This window comes from Typopeltis vanoorti, chromosome 10 (genome assembly GCF_054136105.1).
Source record: "Typopeltis vanoorti isolate ZY-2024b chromosome 10, IOZ_Tvanoo_1.0, whole genome shotgun sequence".
Lineage (NCBI taxonomy): Eukaryota > Metazoa > Arthropoda > Arachnida > Uropygi > Thelyphonidae > Typopeltis > Typopeltis vanoorti.
In genome coordinates this window covers 4,564,411-4,583,012 of record NC_143558.1, presented here as the reverse complement: position 1 = coordinate 4,583,012, position 18,602 = coordinate 4,564,411, and the positions used below count along the sequence as shown (strand labels likewise).

Below are 18,602 nucleotides of genomic sequence, written 5' to 3'. Positions count from 1 at the left end.
AGAAATATATGCTGAAGTGGCAAAGATAGAAAAATCAAGAAAAGAAGAAAGCATATTGAAATTTCCTGACAAATAAGTCAGCTTGTTCTCTTAGAAAATGCAGAGAAAAATGTAATGAAGTGAAGCACTGTGTAAAAATAGCTAAACAAAAGTCATGGGGAGATTTTAAGAAGAACAGAGAAAATAAATATCACGAAAGTGGCAAAATATTCTGAAAGTTATTTGAAAAAGCTTAGAAATGGAGGGAAAAGTACTGTAAAATGAATTGTGATGATAAAGGTGACATGAAAACTGAATATAAAGGTATTCTAGAAGCATGGAGTAATTACTTTGAAAGATTGCTAAATGAAACGCAGTCTCGGCATGATGGTACAAAACTCCCAACAGGAATACATATCCATACTTGAAATAGAAAAAATAATCAAAAACCTGAAATGTAGAAAGGCAGCTGAAGTAGATAAAATTCAGCCAGAAAAGTTAAAGTATGCAGGTATAAAAGTTTTATAGTGGCTTTATTGCATAATTCAAAAGGCATGGTCAGAGGGTTTAATTACATATTTGCTGTTTTAATGATACAAAAAATTTGGTTAATTAAATATCTTTCTTGTGTTTACATGCATATTTCATTTGGGTTTAATTCCAGATGGGAGCAGAGCTCTCATAGTACCCATCTACAAGGGTTGTTTGAAAAGTTTGGTAAATTTCCAATAGACGGCGACACAATTCATTCATTCATACCAGTATCGGCACGTATCTTTTTCATGATCCCTGGCAAAATTTTAGCCACATGCGACGTGTAGTTCTCATTTGGAAAATATTTAAAATGACTGTGTTCACATTTTTCTTAAAAATGGAGGAAAACAAATTTCGTGCAGTGATAAAACACTTTTATTTGAAGAAGTGGGCGGCTGCACAGATCAAAACCGAGTTAGATGCAGTTCATGGGGACTCTGCACCAGCATTAAAGACTATTTATTTTTGGATAAATGAGTTTAAACATGGTCGTAAGTCCATCGAAGATGAAGTGCACTCCGGGCGCCCAACTGAGGTCATACGATGGAAATGATTGACAAAATCCATGGTATCATTATGGAAAACCGCTGAGTGAAAGTGCGTGAGATTGCCGAGATTGTAAGCATCTCAACTGAACAGGTGTATAATATCCTGCATGAAAAAGCTGTGTGCATGATTGGTGCCGCGATTGTTGACTGGCGATGTTTAATCTCAATTCACAGGATTTTTTGTGTGGATTCATGATTGTAGACGAAACTTCGATTCACCACTACACACCAGAGTCCAAGCAGCAGTGAAAACAGTAGACAATGCCCGGGTGAAAGAGCACCGAAAAAAGTGAAGATCGTTTTGTCAGCTTGGAAGGTGATGACCACTGTTTTTTGAGATTCCCAGCTGGTCTGGTTGGCCGAGTGGTTAGTGCATCCACTCTCCAGCTAAGAGGCTGTGGGTTCGAATCCTGCCATGGCCATGGATGTTTGTGATTGTCCTACAAACTTTGTGTGGAAAGGGAATCTGTGACCCTACCACTTATCCTAGCAGAAGACATCACTGCCAAAACCATGTGAGGTACAGCAGTGACCATACGGCGTCTACGGACATCAAATGTGAATAACTTGTATTAAGGAATTATCATGATAGACTATTTGGAAAAGGGTAAGACAATAACAGGAGTCTATTATGCATCATTGTTGGACTGTTTAAAAGAACTGAAGAAAAAATGGCCAAGATTAGCACACAAAAAAAGTGCTCTTTCATCAAGACACATTTAACCATTCCACACATTCTGTCACAATGGCAAAATTGCACGAATTGAGGTTTGGATTGGTTCCACATCCACCATATTCATGGAACATGGACCCATGTGACTTCTTCTTGTTCCCAAACTTAAAAATTTGGCTCAGTGGGAAAAAATTTTCTTCTAACGAGGATGTCATCAAGGCTGTCAGTGACCATTTTGCACAATTTGAAAAATCCTACTTTTTAGATGGGATGAAAAAATTGGAAACTTGCTGGACCAAATATGTAGAGACTATGTTGAGAAATAAAGGTGATTTTTTCCAAAAAAAAAAAAAATATGTTTAACTACTTATCTTTTTACCTTTTCAAACAACTCTAGTATAAAAGGGAAATAAAACATTGAGAGCATTACAGAGGTATTTCTCTGTTGAGTGTTCCTGGTAAGATTTATGCAAGGATACTTGAGAAACAATTAAGTAAAATTGTGGAAAGGATGCTTGGTGAAGAACAAGTTGGATTCAAGCTAAATAACAGGATCATGTTTTCACTTTAATACAAATAGCTGAGAAATCTCGGGAATATAAGAAGGATTGTTTTAAGTTTTATTGATCTAGAGAAGGTATATGACAATGTGCAAAAAGGAAAACTCTTCAAAACTTTACAGTTATGTGGTGTAAACAGGAGATTATAACAAGGTCTCTTTTTAAGTTTCAAGTCATCAGTCAGAATTGAATGATGTACAAGATGGGTTGAGATAAAATCATGAAAGGGGACATATCATCCCCACTGCTATTCATTATCTATATGGATTACATTATGAAGGAAAGTGATATTAAATCTGATATGAAAATTGGTTAATCTTAGCTCTTTACTTAATGCAGACGATGTTATATTTCTGAATAAATCCAGTACAAGTCTACAAGATTTCCTGACTGAATTGAATAACTGTTGTAATTAATTTCATATGAAAATTAGCAATAAAAAGACAAAAACAATGAAAATAGGCAGAAAAGTTGAAAACCTCCTGAATGGTGAACCTACACAAGAGTGGTCTGAAGTTCTCAGCCTTGACCATAGATGGCAACACTATCAGCAAGCGTTTTTTTTTTTTTTTTCTAAGTTGGTACATCTCTCATAAGCATCTATGTGAAATTGCAAGTCATTCTATCAAGTATACAGCTGTCTGAAGCAAAATTGTCTGAATCACTTGAAATGGATAAAATTGAGTATTGTGCGGTTATAAAATTCTTTGTAAAAGAAGGGTTTAACACCAAAAGGAATTCATTCGAAGTACATAAAAGTTTATGGGCATTCCTCTTCGTTTTCGACAATTAAGAAATGGGCTGTCGAGTTTAAATGTTGTCATACCAGCCTTGAAGATGAGCCATGTGAAGAACATCCAAAAAGTATAACAGCACCAGAAATCATTGATCAAGTGCACAATATGGTATTGGATGACTGGCAAGACAAAGTGCATGAAATTGCTGAGACTATAGGTATTTCAAAAGAACGTGTAGGATGTATTTTGCATGAAGAATTGCAAATGAAAAAGCTTTGCGCAAGATGGGTGCCATGCTTGGTCACAGCAGATCAAACATGCACTGACAATCTCTGAACAGTACTTCGAGCATTTTAACAAGAATAAAACTGAATTTGTGCATCGATTTATTACTATGGATGAGACTTGGAATCACCATTATACACCAGAATCCAAACAGTAATCAAAACAGTGGACAGAAGCCAGTTGTTCAGCGCCAAAGAAGACAAAGTCGGTTCCATCAGCAGGAAAGGTCATGAGATCGGTGTTCTGGGATGCTAAAGGCATTTTGTTTAATAATTATTTTGATAAAGGTAAAACAATAACTGGGGAATATTATTCCAATCTTTTAACCAGACTAGATGAAAAAATTCTTGAGAAAAGACCCGGTTTGCAGAAGAAAAAATCATCTTTCATCAGAACAATGCACTTGTCCACAAAGGTGTTTTTGGCAATGGGAAAATTAAGGGATCTGCACTATGAATTGTTGGAACATTCTCCCTATTCCCCAGATTTGGCTCCCTCTGACTTCTGTCTCTTCCCAAAACTAAATCTCTTCCTTGCTGGGCTGTGTTTTTTTGTATTTTGCAGATCTTACTGAGAACCACTACAGGGATGGGATAACGATGCTGAAGCATCGTTGGAATAAATAAATGTATTAATCTTAAGGGAGATTATGTTGAAAAATAAAAATAATTTTGAAATTATAAATTCGTATTTTCATTGTTAGGCCAAGAACTTTTCAGACCACCCTCGTATTTGACCAAGATGAGAGACTAATTAATGCCTGTACTTGACAGGCAAAGGGTAAGGTCACCCAAAGATGTTCTAATATCATGGCCCACCACCACATTATGTCAAATTGGCGAGGAACTGGTTAGATGATAATCTGCAAAACCGGATGTGTGCTGTGGCTGTGTGGAGTGAGCTGCATACTTGACAGATCTGCACCCCCTTTGATTACTTTTTCTGGAGAAGCTTCCAGAAAATCATTCAGTAGGACTACCCTGTGGTAATTGGTGTGGCACATCAATTACCACAGGGTAGTCATGGATATAACTGTACTCCAGGCATGGAGTGATCTTTGGCATATGATGATGCCCAATGAATCAATGGGTGTATGCTAAAGGTGCTGTGTTATTTATTAAAATTCAAACAGATACATCTGAGGCAATGCATCATAAAAATGCTACATTAATGTACCACATTCATTACAGTTTTGCACAGTGCACTGAATTATGCACTGCTAATGAGGGGCTATGCATAGAACATATCATGTATTATTAATGTTAAATCAATAAATCATTTATTATGTATATTTGCTTATGTTTTTAGACTTTATTAGTCACAGTATATCTATTGCTAAGATTTGGGAGTGTCTCATCATAATAAATGGCAAGCACCCCCTCTCTCTCATTTTTGCATGTTTTTTTAAATTTTTTCATGTATTTTTTAAAATTATTTTATTGTATTTTATTTTTAATTTCATTTTATTTTGTAATCATTATTGTATGGTGTCATTTTTAGCACTTGGCTCAAATATGTAAAAAGAAATAAAGACTATAACTTATGAACATAAGTTATAGTCTTTATTTCTGTAGTCTATATATATATATATATATATATATATATATCGGCACATCACTAGTCACAGCCGTCCAGAAGACAGCCTGTGACTAGTGGTGTGCTGCAGAGTTCTGTTCTTGGACCACTGCTGTTTAATCTGTTCATTAACGATATAGGGAAGGATCTAAGAGGAACAGTTCATTTGTTCACTGATGATGCAAAGTTGGGTAGGGCGATAGTGAATAGTCAAAATCTTGCAGGATGACTTAGATAGATTGGAGTTCTGGGCTACGGAGAATGGATGTCAATTTAATGTGACAAAATGTAAGGTTATGCATTTTGGGGTGAAAAGATTAGCAGCAGTATACCATGTTGGTGGAACTGTACTCCAGGAGATTGATGAGGCCAGGACTTGGGAGTGTTGGTGGATAGGGAGATGAAGTTTAGGGGGCACATTGCAAAAGTAGCTAAATCAGCTGATCAACTCACTTGGTTGTTGAAAAATACCCTGACGAGCAGAGACAAGCAAGTTATTGTACCTCTGTACTGAGCCTTGATAAGACCTCATCTCGACTACTGTGCCCAGATTTGGTCACCTAGGTTCCTTCTTGATGGGGAGGAGGTGGAGAGGATCCAGAGGCGAGTGACTAAGATGATAGTGGGTCTATGGAATGAACCATATGAGAATAGGTTGAAGATTTGTGGGGGTTGCAGAAATTGGTTGATAGGCGAAAGAGTGGAGATATGATTGAGACATTCAAATTGCTAAAGGGTTTAGGATTTAGGACTATAGGATTAATTCAGAGGATTTTTTGAGATCAGGATTGGTGGTGGGAGAACTAGGGGACACCTGTGTAAGCTGGGCAAGAGTGTGGTTAGCAGGGGTGTTAGAGCTGGGTTCTTTACTTTTAGAATGGTAAATGAGTGGAATAAGCTGCCAGAGTCTGTTGTAGGTGCTATGATGGTGAGTGAGTTCAAGGCAAGGTATGATAGATACTGTGAGAATGTCATATAGTTGTGTGGACATGATGTTTAGGTCCTCCCTTGATGAGTCTAAGGACTCCCTGGAGTCGCCCGTAATAATAATAACATGCTTGTACACTGATGATGGCCTTTCTGTTTCAAGCCAAAGTATTTCGAACAAAAAATTATTAATTCTTAAGAATATATGGTTCTAATAATCGTTTAACACAGTTTTTGAAGATTACTGATAGGAATAAATTAGTCCTCCATAGTTATAGTAGCTACTATGAATATATGCAATATCTTCATCACTATTTCTATGAAGATAATAAATTTAGTTTAATCCTTAACCCAAGTATAGATAACCTTGTAAGTAAGACTTATTATTTTTCATGTGCTCTCTCCATATGAAAAATGTAATAGTAATGACTAGTCTATGTCTTGAAGAGAAATCCAGCAGGTACTTTGTAATAATTTCCTAAGCATTCCTATGTCTATTATTAATTCCTTGTTCTGTTATTTAGATCTGGAATGAGAACTAGCTTTTCCTTTTTCTTTATCAGTAGTGCAGTCCATCTGTAAATCTTAGTAGAATCTTCTACAGGACCATTGGCATAAATAAGTATCATTGTCCAAATTTTCTATTTTGAAATTTATCCACATCATTCTACTTGAAAGTGTTGGTCATTCAAGATGTTTATTTTCATGTTTAGTGTTAACTACTATAGCTACTTCTTACTTTCTCTCCTCACCGTTGTCTATTTCATCTGTAACATAATTATTTTTAGTTTTTACCTTATATAATAGTAATTATATATTTTTGTAACATTTCTGCACCTTGTGTTTTCTGTTGAGATTTTTGTTAATGATGCCTGCTTTCCATTGAGTTTGAGATTATTTCATGTGCTGAACTTTTCACTGTTTTTCACAGTGTACAGACAGGTTGCTAACAGTTTGGTGAATGGTAGTATAGCTACATGAATCTTCACATGAATGTGAAAATAGTAACACTGTCTGAAATATGCATATGCAATCAATAATGGATAATTCTTTTATAAGTGGGTATTTCCAGCCATATCTGCAGCATTGTCCACAACTGTTCATTAGACATCAGTTCTGGACATGGATCTGATGTCTCGCTCTACGTCATCCCAGAGAGATTCGATCAGATTTAAATCCATGGACCTTGGGGGGGGGGGGGGGTTCTTAGATGAGTGTTCCTCGAGACATGCCTGAGTGATTGTGGCCCAGTGTGGTGATGCATTGTCCTGCCAAAACACCATCAGCTGCTGAATGTGCTGTGTGTGGGTGTGGCATCAACAGCATGAAGCCATGGCTCCATCCTGCTACATGACAAGGCTCTTCAAACCATCAGTGCTGACCTGGCAGGATGGAACCATGACTTCATGCTGTTGATGCCGCACCCTCTCATCAGTTTGGTACAACTGATAATGGAATTCATTAGGCCACATGACTCTGGTCCACTCTGCAGAGGCCTGGATTTGATGGTCCTGATTTGATGCCTTCCCATAGCCCATGCTGTGAAGGGTATGCCATACTGTTCACTCACTGCTACTGCTTGGACCTCTGACATTGAAACTGGATGTGGTTTGTGTCACTGGTGCCCTGCGATTGGTCTTATGAGCCTGAACAGTCTATGTTGACCCTAGTCATCAGTGGCATGTGGTTGGCCACCGCTTGCTTGCTGGGTGATGGTACATCCATTGATGACATACTCATGGCAGACCCTTGATAGAGTTGCCCTCGAGAACCCTAAGGTTTTATCGCTTGGGTGATAGAATGACCATCTGTCTTATACCGATAATATGTCCACGATAAAAGTTGCTAAGATCATCACATTTACTTATGTTCATCGATTACAATACGCTGTTGGGAATCCCTGATGTCTGTCTATTTACTGTTTGTGTTCAGTTTGGCTACATTTCACTCTGTGCAGAGGATGCCAATGTCAACTCCCCATGACTCCTAATGTTTTGTCTGTTGAGTGTGAAAGGTAGGAATAGTGGTGCTTTGTTCTTATTTGTTGTGGATGGGGAAGGCAGCCCATGTAGTATTTAATCGCTTTATAAGAGATGTGGGCATGATCAAAAAAAAAGTGTAGTAAAGGTGGCTGAATTTTGTGTCTGCATCACTAAAAGAATTAGACCCTTGCTCTATGAGTTAGCATTGTGAGGATTCGAGCTGTTGGACTGTACGATGATGTGATTATTCGAAGATGAGTGGAAGATGTATACTACAAGTAGGCATCTTCCGCTGTGCGTGTGTGTGTTGGCACTCTATAAACAGAAGTTAGTGAAATATTAAAAAGACAAGTGACTAGTGTGTCAAGAAAGGATAGCCCATTATTTGATTCTTTTCTAATGTGAAGTATATTTTAGGAGTTGGGTGTTTGGTTGATTTACAAAGTAATCTAAATAGTCTTGCCCATGGTACCAAATGATGAACATATTATCTACATAGCAGCCCAATTAAAAGTTTGAGAATAGCTGTACTATTCTAGTGGAAAGGCTTATATGTTGGCTATTTATAACTATTGTTTTTCAGGAAATTACAATGTATAGTGAATATTAATTATAATCTTTAATATTTCGGCAATGTTACATTGCCATCATCAGAAATCACAGAACAATGATATGTGCATGCAGGTGCTAACACTAAGTAAATGAGGCTGAAGAAAGACAATCAAAGTCGGGGCTAGAATCTTATATAGCTCCTCTCCCCAGTGGGCGAAATTGAGTGATCTTGGCTGTTGGGCTGAAGATCTGAGGATGAGTGCTTTCCAAATTTTGGGCAGTTTCATGCACCTGAATTTGTGGAGGTTTGGAAACATTTCTCAGAGCTGAGGCAGATTCCAGGAATAGCTTCTCATATTTATATTTGCTGTGATGCAATAGAGTGGCCTTCTTCCAGCATATCCTGTAGTAGGTGTCCAAAGTGGTCAGCAACACCAAAGTGGCATAACTGTAATGGTAGAACCAGATGTAGTCCATGTATTTAAAAATTCTGATATTGGCTGTCCTGCCTGTTTGGCCATAGTAGGATATACACAAATTAGCCAGACATTTAGCCAAAGTGCTCTCACAATATATTAGTAACAATCCTTCACACACACAAAAAAATTCGACCCACTTTAAAACCAGTATAGAAAACCTCGCACTCCAACACACTGACATAATGGTCAGATTTGATGTCTCCTCTCTATTTGCTAATCTCCCACTCAGACTTAGACCTTATGCAAGCTATATTTACTTCCGATATGTCAGTCCTGTTTCAGTTCACCGTGAACCCTGGTTATTTCATTTTGCAAGGAAAATTCTACAGGGTTAACTTCTTCATGGAGATCCTTGAAGAAAAAGCCTTAAACTCTGCCCCCCCCCCCCCATAATCACTGTTTTGCATTTTGTGTAGATGATGTGTTCTCTATTTGCCCACATGGCCATGTCCTAGATACTCAACATTTTCTTAACACATCTAAAAAGAATCAACACCACAGGATCCAGTTTAGCTTAGAAAAGGAAAACAACAACAGTCTCCCATTCCTAGACACTCTGATTACATGCCAGCCTGATGGATCGCTGGCATTCTCCATTTACAGAGAAACTAAACATACATACATCAGCAGTCATCCCACCTACTCCCTCAACCAACAAAATGGGATTATAAAAATCCTATATAACAGGACAAAATTAGTCAGTTCTGATAGATGCCCCAACTACTGAACGTGACCACATTCTCAATACTTTCTTAGCTGGTGGCTACAGCTCCTACAAAATATTAAAATCCTGTAACTGCAACCTCTCTCTCCTTCTCTTCAGAGCAGAGATTACTCAAGGTCTATCACCATTCCATATATCCTTGGTGCATCTGAAAAATTAACAAAAAATCCTAAAGAAATACATCCAGGAATCCAGTTTACGATAGAAAAGGAAAATAACAATAGTTTACCCTTCCTAGATACCTTAGTAAAATGCCTTCCTAATGGTAACCTTTTCTTCACTGTATATAGAAAACTCACTCACACAGGCAAATACATTCACAAACTTTCCCACCACTACTCCTCTCAATATAGCATTATTTAAACTCTAACCAATAGAACCCATAATCTTTGTTTCAGTTGAACCTCTCTTTCAACCGAACTCAACCACATACACAAATCCTTCCTTTCCAATGGCTACAGTGATTACAGAATTAAAAAAAATAATCAGTTCCTTCCTTAATCCTCAGCCATCTCTTCAGAAGGATTTCGGAAATGCATTGCTATTCCCTACATCCGTGGCACATCAGAAAAACTAGCCAGGGCTTTAAAAAAGTACAACCTCTACACAGCTTTTAAGTCCCACTGGAAACTTGTTATTACCCGTATCCGTTCTATCAAATATCAGCTCCCTCCTCTCTCAGTGTCTGGAGTATATAAAGTACTCTGTACCTGCAAGCTGGCTTACTTCTGACAGACAGGTAGATCAGTGACCATCCGTTTAGAAGAACACAAATCATACATTTTAATCATGACTATGGTCTATCTGTTGATTTCTGGAACTCAGAAATCAACCGAATTTAAATAAATACGGATGCACAAAACTTCCCAAAATTTTGGAAACAGCAATTGTCAGAGGTCCCACTTTACATCCTAGGCCACCTAGGATGTCAAGTGGGACCTCTAACAAGTCCTATCTAGGTGGTACCACCTAGATTAGTTTAGTTTGGAGTGGCATGTCTGGTCTTATAGCTCCAATTTCTCTACTGAATTTTTCTCTTCATTTCTCTAATAAATTATATATATATATATATATATATATATATATATATATATATATATATATATATATTTTTTTTTTTTTTTTTTCAATAATTTGTAATTGGTAAGTAGAATGGTCATTTAGAAGCTTCTGTTTTTTTGTGTTGTTGTTGTATTCCTCTTGATTCACAATAACAGCTGCATTATCCTTATCATCTTTTTGTTTATCCATATATATCTTTTTTTACAGGTATTTCTATCTATATTTTTTGTGTTCACTGAAGCGAATGTCCACAGTTCTTCCTACTGTGGACATCCACCTCATTGAACACAAAAAATATATCCGGCACTTTCGCTATGGTGAGTCGGGTCTGGCAGACCATGCTTTGGATACCCCTGCACACAGGATCAATTGGAAAAAAACAAAAGTACTGCACAGAAGCCTTGAAACATGCTCCAAAGCTCAACAAATATGGCTGTATAAATCTACCAAAGATTTGGGAGACAGTCATCCTAAGACCAAATTAATATCTGTTTTTTTCTCTTTCGTGTTTTTTTTTTTTTTTAAACTTAGATGGCGCCTAATTAGAACTTTATCTTTGTGTTGCATGCTATGATTACTGATACTAGTCTGTAACAAACTTTGTTTGTGTGCTCTGAAAATGCTGGATATAATTAATACCAGCGAAATATTAGCAATTAAGTTAATAAATAGTTATTTTCTTATCAGTCCGTGTTGCATCTATACTGTTAAAATCCAATCAATATATGTTTGATTGTTTCCTGATGATGCAAAGATAGGCAGGGCAATCCTGGATGCTATTGATATCCAGCACTTGCAGAATAATTTGAATAGGCTGGAAATGTTGGCAAATAATAATGGCTGTCAGTTCATTGTTAGTAAGTATAAATTATGCACTTTGGTGTGTTGAGATTTCCAGTAGTATATTATATTGCTTGAGTTATGCTAGAAACTGATGAGGCTAGAAATCTTGGAGTTACAGTGCATATGAAAGTGCAAATAAATACACCCAGAGGATAATTGTGATGTTAAAACAAACATTGACAGATAAGGAAATCATTTTGTCTCTTTACAAAGCCTTGATATGACCACACATGGCTATTGTGCACAGATGTGGTCTCCTAAATTTGGAGGGGATAAAGAAGCTGTGGAAAGGGTGTAAAGAAGAGTTACAAAGATTAAATTGGGATTATGAAGACAGATTGAGAGTATGTAGATTGCAGATCCTGGTAAACAGGAAAAACAGGAGTGATATGATAGAGATCTATAAACTTCTGAGTAGGTGTAGGGTATTATCTGATAAAATTTTTTGTTATATTGGAAGGTGGGGGAGAGAATATCAAGAATACACCGTGAAGAAAAGGATATGAGCTGGAATTTTCTCTCACAGAGCAGTGAGTGATATCAGTTTGCTTGTTGAAGTGGTGAGTACATCTAGTGTGAATGAGTTTAAGAGAAGGTATGGCAGCTAGTGTGTGTGTTGTATAGCTTCCCTTGATGACAAACTTTGTTTGTCATCAAGGGAATCTATACAACATCCTTGACTCCTGGAGATCTCAGAAAATGATAGTAATATAATTAAAATTTTCTGAATACAGGAAAACCTCGCTTCATGCGAATTTGATATGTTCGATAATCAGTCGGCATGATTGAAATGATACTATTTCCCCCTTTAAGCAAGTGATTAATCAATAAACGTGTGGACAGACTTATGTGTTCGTCGAACATGTTTATTATTTTAACGGTATATTAGAACACAGAAACTAAGTAAATAATTAATTTATTAACTTATTGCTGATATTTCGCTGGTGTTATAACCAGCATCTTCAGAGCACAAAAACACTGTTTGTCACAATACGCGAGACTATAACAACATGGTGTATTCAAACAAAATTGTAGCAGCAACACAAAGACTAGAGTCCCGATTTTGGCGCCCTCTATCTGAAAAAAAAAAAGATCTATCATATATTACTAGAGTCCTAGAAAAGTGCTAGTTTTTTCTTAATATGACTGTCTCCCAGATCTTCGGCAAGTTAATACAGCCATATTTGTTGAGATTTGGAGTGTGTTTTAGGGCTTCTCTCGCCTGTAAGAACAGTCTCTCTGATTTATACGGGTTTCTGTGTAGTACTTTTGTGTTTTTCCAGTTGATCCTGTGTGCAGGGGTATCCAGAGCATGGTCTGCTAGGCCCGACTTCCCATAATCATAATTCCGGACGTATCTTTTATGTTCCCTGATGCGGATGTTCACAGTTCTTCCTGTTTGACCGTAGTAGACTTGATTACATGAGCAGGGTACTTGGTAGACTCCTGGATGTGATAAAGGAGGAATGCTGTCCTTGGGTGAGCGGATGAGGGTAGCTAATTTGCTGCATGGTCTGAATGTAGTGCATAGTTTATGTTTATTGAGAATTCTTGAGATCTTTTCGGATGTGCCTTTAATGTAAGGGATGGTGACTGTTTTGTTGTAGTTCTCTGTGGTGAATGGTGGGAGGGGTTTCTACAAAATTGTAGCAGCAACACAAAGACTAGAGTCCCGATTTTGGCGCCCTCTATCTGAAAAAAAAAAGATCTATCATATATTACTAGAGTCCTAGAAAAGTGCTAGTTTTTTCTTAATATGACTGTCTCCCAGATCTTCGGCAAGTTAATACAGCCATATTTGTTGAGATTTGGAGTGTGTTTTAGGGCTTCTCTCGCCTGTAAGAACAGTCTCTCTGATTTATACGGGTTTCTGTGTAGTACTTTTGTGTTTTTCCAGTTGATCCTGTGTGCAGGGGTATCCAGAGCATGGTCTGCTAGGCCCGACTTCCCATAATCATAATTCCGGACGTATCTTTTATGTTCCCTGATGCGGATGTTCACAGTTCTTCCTGTTTGACCGTAGTAGACTTGATTACATGAGCAGGGTACTTGGTAGACTCCTGGATGTGATAAAGGAGGAATGCTGTCCTTGGGTGAGCGGATGAGGGTAGCTAATTTGCTGCATGGTCTGAATGTAGTGCATAGTTTATGTTTATTGAGAATTCTTGAGATCTTTTCGGATGTGCCTTTAATGTAAGGGATGGTGACTGTTTTGTTGTAGTTCTCTGTGGTGAATGGTGGGAGGGGTTTCTTAAGAGTGTTTAGTATTTTGTTTATTTTATGTGGATTGTAGCCTTTGGTCAAGAAGGTGTGTGACGTAAGTGAGTCAGTTCAGCAGTAAGAGCCTTGTCATTGGAACAGATTGCTCTCGCTCTATGGGTTAGCGTTTTTAATATGCCATATTGTTGAGAAGGATGATGGTGTGATTGTTTGTGTAAGTATCTAACTGTATGTGTGGGTTTTCTAAAAACTGAAAATGATAAGGAACCATCTGGAAGATGTGTGATAAGAGAAGGGCAGACAGTTGTTGGCTTCCAGTTCCATAGTAAAGTGAATTTTTGGATGTTGGCTATTTAAATGTGCTAAGAATGTTTTCAATGTCTCTGGGCCATGTGGCCAAATAGCAAGCACATCGTCAACATAGCGTAGCCAAAGTGTTGGTTTGAGAGTGGCTGTATTGATTGCTTGTTTTTCCAGGTGTTCTATGTAAAAGTTGGCTGGGGGGAAAGGGGGGGGGAGCCCATGGCTGTCCCATCAATTTGTTTGTATATTTTCCCTTTCCACGTGAAATATCCTGCATGTATTGTGAATTTGAATAGTTCAAATATATCAGGGGGGAAGTGTGTCTTCAGTAGATTGAGGGTTTCTATTAGTCGTACATTTGTGAATAGTGAAGTGATGTCAAAGCTTACTATTAAGTCTGAGCTTTTTAGGGTAAGGTGTTGTAAGATGCTTTTTAGGTGTGCTGAATTTTTGACAAAGGAGGGAGAATTGTTACGTCATGGTGTACGTCTCGTCTGGTTCTGTTTCCGGTGATCCTATTCCACATCGCTGTCACGAATACGGGAACTATGGCTGCCAATATATACAGGCTATCCTGGATCCATCACGAGGTGAGATAGAGCCGCTTGTCCGAGAAGAGCAAGTCAAAAACCAAATGGTCATGACTCGAGCAAGGGCGAAAGTGCCACAATCAAAAAGCCTTCTGCAATGGGACTAACTTTTTTTATTTCGCACCTTTAGCGCCCTCTTTTTTCTTATGAATCTTCGCCCGACACTCATCTTCTTTTCCTGCTAGTCCATCTGGGTAAGCGTCTTCTGCGAATTCGACCGTGAGCCACTTTCTGATAATTTACACTGCCGCAAGCATAACACTCGCCCAAGCACCTTGAACTTTAGATTACATACGTTTCGCATAGAACATATTATGGCCGTTACAATTAACTAAAACATAATTCTTCACACAGAATAATTGCCATTTTTGATTCATGCTTTGTACCATTATATATATATAAATTATTCGTTCTATATACCCCTTTCACAATCAGTTTCTATCCTAAAGCTCAAGTATCTCTTAATTGTTTTCTAATTCTTGTTGAATCCTGAATAAACCAAATTTAAAAATAAAATTTTCCATTCAAGATTCAACAGTTAGATCCAGCATTATTTCAAAGCCAAATGTAGAACCTATGAAAGTTTCATAAGGTAAGTTGACCAGACAGCTTATGGGAATACACTCCTTGTCATTCACGAGTTGCCTTAAATATTAAATATTAAAGCAATGCTAAGTCAACTTGTGAATGCCGAGGAGTGTATTCCCATAAGCTCTCTGGTCAACTTACCTTACAAAACTTTCATATTTTCTACATCTGGCTTTGAAATAATGCTGGATCTAATATCCACTTGACTTATATGTTACATATTACTTTTATGCTGGGGGGAGGGGCTACTAGTGAAACAGGTGTATAGGTGTATCTCTTTACCATCAGATGTTCTGCTTGAATTCACTGTAAACACTGTGGTGTTTTTTATACACACTACACTACTTGTAACTATTACTCTATTCTGCCATCTTTAATTTGTTAGAAAGTCATCTAATAATAAATCTCTAATATATTAGCGTTGTGGGTATGCTATGAGTTATATAATTTGTAAACCCTACTCTAGAGACCAAACATGAAATTTGCTTAAATTACTTCAGGATGCCAATAAGCAGAAATATGCTCTCACACCTATCAATGAAATTATCTGTCATCTAAAGACATTTTCACAAACATGTACCCACAGTGTGATTCAAGCTCACATGCTGTTGGTTCGATTGCTGATATGCTATCCACTCACTCAACCAGCCTGGCATTTAGAACCAAAGATGTCAGGGTTCATATTTAATATCATTTTCATAGTTGAATAGAGAACATGAAGTCCAGACAAATTGTATAAAACAGGCCTCTTTAAGATGTCAATTTTAAATAGGATACAATATGTTATGTATAAAACAGAAGTTCTCTCTTTCTTTCTTCCTTCCCTCCCTCCCCTTTCCTCTTCTTGCAGGTGCAAACACACACAAACAAATTAAATTGTATGTAAATATGGCTAATATAAACTTATGCAATGCATGTGTACATACCAGTAATGAAATAACACATGTGCATATGAAAAAATAGGTATTTAAGTAGCCAATACAAGCACGGAACTGGTTTTTATATTTAGTTATTTTTCAGAAATTTTAAAGAATTATCTTGCATTAGAAACAATGTTCTTGCAGCTCTGATGTGTAAATAAAATGAGCACACATGGAGCCCAAAAGATTTTAATGTGTATTCCACTCATGAAATATTGTAAACTTGTTTTATGGTAAAATTAGAACCATGGATGAGATTAGGATTAGATAACCTGGAACTTTTTTCAAGCCTTCAGTAAGCAGGGTGAATTCATCCACCACCTAAAAAACATTCAGAATACATCCATGCTTGCTTTGCCTTGTTCTTAACAAATGGAGTACAACTCTTTTATATGACCAACTTTCCTTCTGAGCAGTGCTTCAGTGAATTCTGGATCAGAAATTCAGTTAGTGTTTTTTGGAGATCTATTGTATTTAAAATATAAATGAGAAGGTAGTAGGATTCAGCAAATAACAAAGGTTATTTATCTGTGAAATGGAGTTATGTCCAGTTTTTCTGTGTTACATGTTTACTTCAGATTGACTGTTATGAAAGTAGGTTGCACAAATGATATTTTCCTTAATCAAATTAGATTCCAGTGAAGATCCTGTGATCTTTTTTGGTATATTGTATGTAACTGTAGATAATTTGGTTTTATTTATTGTCTGTTTGGATGTAGTTTTCATTTAACATTGTCTTTTTTTTAGCTGTTTTATCTGTTATAATGAATGGCTTGACTAATGTGTTTTGATTTATATATGCTAGATTTATATATATAAGTAGGCACTATATTTATATTAAATTAAAATTCTTATTATAATAGAAATTTTATTTTGAATGTCTTGTATGTATCAAGATATTCGTGATGAAAATTGAAAATTTTCTTTAAGAAGTTAGTGCTAATTATAGAATAACATTAACTTTGACAGGCTGGTTGGCTGAGAGGTTTAGCACTTCTGATTTCTAAGAATCAGTTATGGGATCAGATGCAATTGTTGATGGATCTTTGTGAATATCTTTAGTTGATAAATCAATTTTATTGATTAATGCCAGACCACAACCCTGTTTGCTGAAAGCCTAAACTGGCTTAAAAATGTTCCATGTTTAGTCTCTCTAGAGTAAGGTTTCCAGATTATCTAATCCTTAGACCACTCATATAACTTACTTGATTTTGTAAGCTTCTAATTTTATTATAATTATTATAGGATATTGATTAAATAAATGTTCTGTTAATTAATGTAACTTTGTACTGTAATTACACCAAAGAATTGGTTTTAAAGCACTTTTACTTACAAAACTATAATGAATAATGCATTCATTATATAGTGAATGAATTTGATTCGTTCATTCATTAATTTTAATGACATTTTTGCTATTTAGAATAATTCACATGAAAAACTAGCCATTTTCTTACAAAAAAAAAACAATTACCTTCATCACAGAATCTATTTTACTATGGAACTATATCTTTTCTTGATGCTCTTATAAAAAAGAGAATTGGGTGGTTCCTTATCAACATCTGTTTTTTGCAAAACTTCATTTTTGGATTGATATATCCATCAGACTCCAGCTCACCATCCCTCACAAAAATATGGCATTATTAAATGCCTTTTTCCTCTGTTTTTTTTTTTTTTTTTTTTCATTATTTCCTGATCTACTTCAAAAAGAAATTTCTACAGTTAAAAGAAACTGCCATTCTCAACAGTTACAACCCCAAAACAGCAAAGAAGATTATTAACCATTTTTGCCACCTTCTATTAAAAGAAAAGACTTGTCCAGAATTGCCATCCCATGCATTAAGGCATTTCAGAGCACATTTCTCGTGCCTTTAAAAGGTTTAATGTTTACACAACTTTCAATCCTATAAATTCAGTTAGCTCATTGATGCCATCTCCAAAAGATAAATTTCCATCTTTACTGCTAACCAGAGTCTATTCAATCCTGTGCATCTGCAAGTTATGCTACTTGAGATAAACAGGCCAATCTGTTTCTATACACCTTTCTGAACACCAATCCTATTTCCCAAGAAATGGAACAGATTTGATTTAACAGAGCACATGATTACTAATACCAGCCACTGGATCCTTTTGGAATGATGCTAATTTATCATGTAGATGTTCCCATAAATATGAGCATCTCTTTAAAGAAAGTTCCAAAATACTTTGACATAACCTGAATCGCAACCTTAATGATGGACTCTCCGTGACAAAAATCTGGAAAATTATTATTAAGAACTATATACTGTTTAATTATCTAAGTTTTTATTACATGTATATGTATGTTTTGAATTTTTTATTGTTTTTATTTTTTTATAATCATTTAACACATGCACACATCAGTGCTTATCCTAACATGTCAGTTTTTATCATTCACTGTTGTTTAATTTTTTGATTTTCAACTATATTGCATTGAAAATGATCCACAATACATGAATAGAAATATCTGTAGTTAATCTATCTTGATTATTTTTTCTGCTGTGTC

At 36.4% G+C, this 18,602-nt stretch overlaps 1 protein-coding gene across 5 annotated transcripts in view; it reads left to right on the top strand.

Moving 5' to 3' along the window:
• Cpsf100 (cleavage and polyadenylation specificity factor subunit 2) overlaps nucleotides 1–18,602 on the top strand; it is a 325,511-nt gene that overhangs the window by 244,173 nt on the left and 62,736 nt on the right. The gene's annotated exons all lie outside the window — the stretch shown is intronic.